A 6,000-nucleotide genomic window follows, 5' to 3' on the forward strand; every position below is an offset into this window, starting at 1 on the left:
AGAAGACACTTGCCCAAGATGCCGTGCAGTGGGACCGAACCCGGAACCATGTGGTTAGTTAGCAAGCTACTTACCACACAGCCACTCCTGCGCCTATATATACTTACAAGATCAATATTTTTTTAAGGTTAATAATTCTCTGATCAGCATTTAATATAGTAAGTGTTAGGGTAAGACTAAGTTTAACAAATTGCTTATGTAGTCTGTCTAAAAAGGAATTTTCTCAATAACCACAGACACCGTTTTGAAAAAAAAAGGAATTTTCTCAATAACCACAGACACCACTTTGAAGAACTACCAATATTTAAAGAATCTGAGAATAATATTAGATAATTAAGATACTAACAAGACAAATATTTCTTAATAAAGGGGAAAAAAATAATAATGGCAAAAAGTGTTTCCAATCATTAGTCAAATTCTTCGAAATACTAAGTTTGGGTAAGGAGAATCCAGATAATTATCACAAAATAGAGTATTAATATATAAATTATTATTTCAGTGGAAGGAAATCATTTCAACTGAATCAAGAAATCTGTTTTCATCAACTTTTCAAACTGCTGATACTATCTGTTGACTGCAATTCTTAACAGAAATGTTCCCGTTTTCCAGTCAGAGCAGGATTTGAGCTCCAAATGCAAATAGCTGGAACAAATAGCACAAAATATCCTGTCTGGCGCTCTAACAATTCTGTCAATCTACTACTCTGGACTGGTAATTTTTGTTTATTAACCTCAACAGGATGAAAACCGAAGTTGATCTCAGAAGTATTTGACCTCAGTACACAGAGAATCAGAGTAAATACCACAAAGCATACTATCATTCTACACTAATGACTGCCAATTCACTATCTTACATTGACATATAACTTATGAAATAGTGAAGTTAATTCAACTGACTACTAACCATATATATATATATATATATATATTATATATATATATATAATATAATAAGGGTTAGGCAAAAGAATTTGCTTCACCACAATCTGAACTTTAGAAATAGCAGCCAAAAAATTAATTAATTTTACCCTTATTATCATTATATTTTTTATTTTATTTATTTATTTTTTTTTATTCTATCTAGTTTCAGCTCACGAGCTGTGGCCATGCTGGGGCACCACCATTCGGTGTTGCTACATGATTTTACTTCACGAATGCTTTTTAGCAATTGACATTTGGTGCATGAGAGAGTTCGATGCAGTTGCCCTCATCTGCACTTCTTGCCGTAAAGTTGGTTCATCTGGGACACCTGACAGGAAGAGGTCCAGCTTTATTTTAAGGACATCTGCATCCACCCCATGCAGGTCTCTCAGGTTCTTCGGGAGGATATTGAAGAGTTGTGGACCTCTGAGATATATATATATATATATATTGAGATGGCTAGTATACTTTACGTTGTCGAGCAGTTACTGTTTACATCTCGTTCAGAGATTTATCATTGATATATATATATATATATATATAATTAAATAACTTACTTTATACATAAAAAAAAAACAAATTAGTAATATTATACTAATTAAAAATAAAACATTTTACAAAATATTAAATGTAGCTCTATGTAATGTGAATAAAAAATTTTTTTATACATTTATTGACAATTTTGGCATCACCTACAACTCATTGCTTAACATCTTATTCACAAACACACACACTCACTGCAAAATTTTATCTCGTTTTACAAGTGACTCCTAATTACATACTAACTATGAACTACTAACAGACATGAATGGGATTCTGAAATGACACTTAACAGCAGCACTGGTAGTTGGTTTCAACTGCAAGTTTACAGAATTATATCATGCCTGTTCTCCAAAAATAACATCGGTGTCTACCTACCATTAGTCAACAAAATCAAGCAGCAAGTGAAGTCATCTACATATACTTATCTAAAGATGTAATTATTATTTAATCAGTATTGTCTCCAATTGCAAATAATTTTATTTAACTAATCAAAAACATTTTAGAATATTTCCTCTATTTGACAATAAAGAGTTATTTTATTTTTTCTTTGAAGTTGAACTGAAGTTCTTTTCTTAAAGTCAAAACTATAATAGAGCTAAATTATTTATAGCAAGGTGCTTGGTGGATAATAACTTTCAATCACAGATTTATCCATTAATTAGCATATCTAGCCCTAGGTCATCTCTGATCAAGCAGACCTAACCTCAAGATATTCCAGCATTTACCATCTTTTTAGGGGGTGACTATATTGAATTACATTATTATATAAAGACAACAGAGTATAATATGGAAATTTAGCTGGCATTTCCAGCATGTCAAGAACCACATAAAGCCTCCTTCTGGCTTCACCTATGAACTCTTTAGAAATATTGACAACTGTTACAAGAATTTAACTTGATGAAATGTTAAATTTGTCTGTGTAACAAACATTAAGTATAAAGCAATTAAATGAAATTACTAAATAATAAAATTATAACATTAAATTAAATTCAGCAGAACTACAAGAATATATGAAGTATGACAATTTATGATTTCTTTTATTATAACAATGGTTTCTGAGAATACAAAATACTATGAAATATTGTATTCTATACATAATGAAACAGTATATTTAATACCTTACAGTATAGGACATATTTCATATATGAATATATGCGTGAATTTAAGTTTAAAAAATTTTTGGTTTGAAATACTTGTTCACCAATATAAATAAGCATGTTTAAAAATTTACATTCATATATAAGATGACTGACACCTAACCTACAGTTTTAAGGTGAGACTTTTCTGGAGTTATGAAGGTCATATTATATGGTAGAATGTCACTGAGTCGTTATTGACTACTACTTAGCCTACAGATGAATGAACTACACAGACTTAGAAAAGCTACCCAAGAGTGATTTCCAACACTGCTAGCTAATAAAAGAGCTGTTACAATGCACCTCTACTTGCAGCAATAAGCCATACTACCATATGATATCCTATTTAAACTAGGCGAAATTGGATTATTAAGAACTAACTTTGCTGGGGATGTCAGTGAAAAGATATGAAAAGTTTTCACTTCAAGCAATTTGGTCAATTATCATCATATTATTAAGGCAGAAGGCAAATTTATGGTCTTGGACGGCAACCATAACAGTATAAAAGAATTCACTCAATTTATCCCCTATTAACTTATTCAGGTAGTAAATTATGCTGTGAGAATCTGAATTCTTAAGTATGAAAGAAACAAGGCTATGAAAACAACCGTTATGAATAAATTACATTTTAAATAACTCAATATATAACTAATCTTGTGCTTATTCTTCATACCCACCCAAGAAAATATGCAAGGTGTAACAGATAAAGCTGCTCCCACTTCTCTTCACAAGTTAGAAAGGGACAAACACTTGATATTTTTGTTGTTATTAATATTCTCTTGTCGCAGTGTAACTGAAATATATACTGCCCTGCACTAGCTCTATGATAACTCATCTCTACCTTCATTAACTAGTGTATTAGTTTCAGCTCCCAACAAATTCTCAGTACATCACTACTATAGCAACTGTAGAAATTGACAAGTGATGAGAGATGCATGTTATCTCAAATGATAAATGTATGTACAGCACATAACATTTCACTTATATAGACAAAAGTGATTACTGCCTACTACAAAATCCAGAGGCACCTAGATTTTCTACTTTCATAAATCACTTTTTTTTTTCTTTTTTTGATACTTTCAATAGCCTTGCTTAACATTTTACTAATATGTACACGGCAGATGAGTAAAATGTTAAGGATCTATTTGTAGCAGCTCTTCTACTCCTTCTATACTCTTTATATAGAAACATAGCATTTCTAAGTGTCTTTTTCGATCAGTGAACATCGATTCATTAACAGATTCTTGGAAAGTACTGGGATGCTGAGGATTTAAAGCAGATCGGCCTCTTACTGATGGAACATTAAAAAAAAATGCTAAGTTCAAGACTGGAGAGGAATGGCTTGTAAAATTAGAAGTAATGAGAAAAAACTGCTGCAGAACTACTAAGTTAATGATCATGATACTAACTAAAGTATAGCTATACATCAAGAGTTATTACATCTCACAGAAAAGACTTCAACCATTGTGACATTCCATGTAATAAATTAGCAACTACAATACAAAGAGATAAGACTTGTAGATATCGTACAGCAACAAGACACCAACTGGTAATGGTACATAATAGAAGTTTGAATTATGAAGCTAATAGGAGAATAGGGAACTTGCATATTTTTTTATTAAGGTAACCTACCAATATTATAGAATTGTGCAACTGTTAAATAACTTCTCACTTTATTAGAAATAAATTGCAGGATGAGCAGCCAAAGTAATTATGAGAAAATGTTTTTTTTGTTTTTTTTTCTCTCTTACAACTTTGCTACAAATACTGAATGCCAACTGCAGTCATTCAAGTTTTGAGCTAACTAGCATAAAAATTACTATCACTTTTCCCCTACTTTTTAATTAACAATGTGTCCAACACTAAAGAATTTTCAAAAAGGTCAGAATTAATAAAATATGCTCCCTATTGTAAAGCTATGAACTTTTCACTCTTAACGTAACTTAGTATATTATGGTATCTAATTTGTAAATATTTTTGTTAATTACTATTGCATTAGTTAGCTAGGCTGATAAAATATTAAAACTGAGGAAGCAGCCTCAGTCACAAGATTGCTTTCCTGTTCACTGTTAATGATGTATAACAAAAATACTCTAAAAACATTCAAATGAATCAACAAGTGAAGTTAAATTTTCAAGCATGTAATTAATCTCGGCTCTACAAGGTTGTTTTGTATCAGTAGCAAAATAAACAAGGACAGTGAGGAAACTAAATACTAATTTTCAAAAGCATCCGCTGATGAAAAAAGAACTATGATGGTGTTTCAATTGGTCACTAAAATAGTTTTTATGGCATTTTAAACAAAAATAAGAAGCATACTGTATGCTTCCAATTTTTGTTCAAAATGCCATGTAAAATTGCTTTATAAAAACTAATGTGAAACTGTTAAATAATGTAAACAGCCTAGTTCTATAGATATGCTAGTAAAAAAACATAACTGATGCAAGAATTTTTCTACTCAAAATAGCCAAACAGGGGGCGCTTTGTATGTAGACAAGCCCAAATCAGTAGGAAATACTTTCTAGGGAAAGAAAAGAAAAACAAGTAATTGGAGTAAGATTAATGTTTTCCTCCTTGTACTCTCATCTTCCCTTTCCCCTAGTGAAGGGATACTCTGTGTGTTTGGGTTAGATGGAAAAGGAAGAAGTTTTTTGAAAAAACAAAAAGAAAAGAAATGTCTTCAAAATATCTCAAGAATGTCAAGCAGAAAGGACCATTTTTCTTCAGTATATCTCACATTATCAGGAAGTGGCAGGCATTGCACTGTAAATTCTCCATTAGTCATTAAAAATAAAACTAATAAAAATAAGATTAAGAAATTATTGTGTGACATATGTCAAAGTTCTCAGAGAGGTTTAAAGTGTGACAGACATTGCCATGTAGAGGAATCAACATTTTATTTATAACTTTTAACTATGGCATACTAATGAATGAGGTAATGTAGAAAAAGTAGAAGCAACAAAGTCAAACTCAAAATTCTAGCATGAGTATCATAAAACAAAAAATAGGATTTCTTATCATTACAGAGCTCATAAATATACATAATCAAAATTTAGTATATGAAAGCAAATGAGTTTAAAAAATTTTTTAATATAGATTGCAATATAATTCTGATAGAGTGACTTATAAATCTTTAATTAAACACTAAAATTTATTACCAAGCGTGCTGATCTATAGAGGTCAGCGTTTAAGTGTCACAACTGAGTATATAGTTTGAAGACCATTCTTACAAGAAATACTAAGAGAACCAAAGGAAGCAATACGTTCTTTGAATAAACACACATAATACTGAAGATCTTAAAATAAAACTCAACTACAAAAGAAAAAAAATGAAATAAGATATTTTATATTTTTCTTATGCATATTAAATTTTTTATATGAATAAAAATTTAAGAACAAAT

At 30.5% G+C, this 6,000-nt stretch overlaps 1 protein-coding gene across 6 annotated transcripts in view; it reads right to left on the reverse strand.

Moving 5' to 3' along the window:
* Window positions 1-6,000, reverse strand: part of LOC115222368 (myosin heavy chain, non-muscle) — a 142,479-nt gene that overhangs the window by 86,200 nt on the left and 50,279 nt on the right. The window lies entirely within an intron of this gene.

This window comes from Octopus sinensis, linkage group LG2 (assembly GCF_006345805.1).
Source record: "Octopus sinensis linkage group LG2, ASM634580v1, whole genome shotgun sequence".
In the NCBI taxonomy this organism is placed as follows: domain Eukaryota; kingdom Metazoa; phylum Mollusca; class Cephalopoda; order Octopoda; family Octopodidae; genus Octopus; species Octopus sinensis.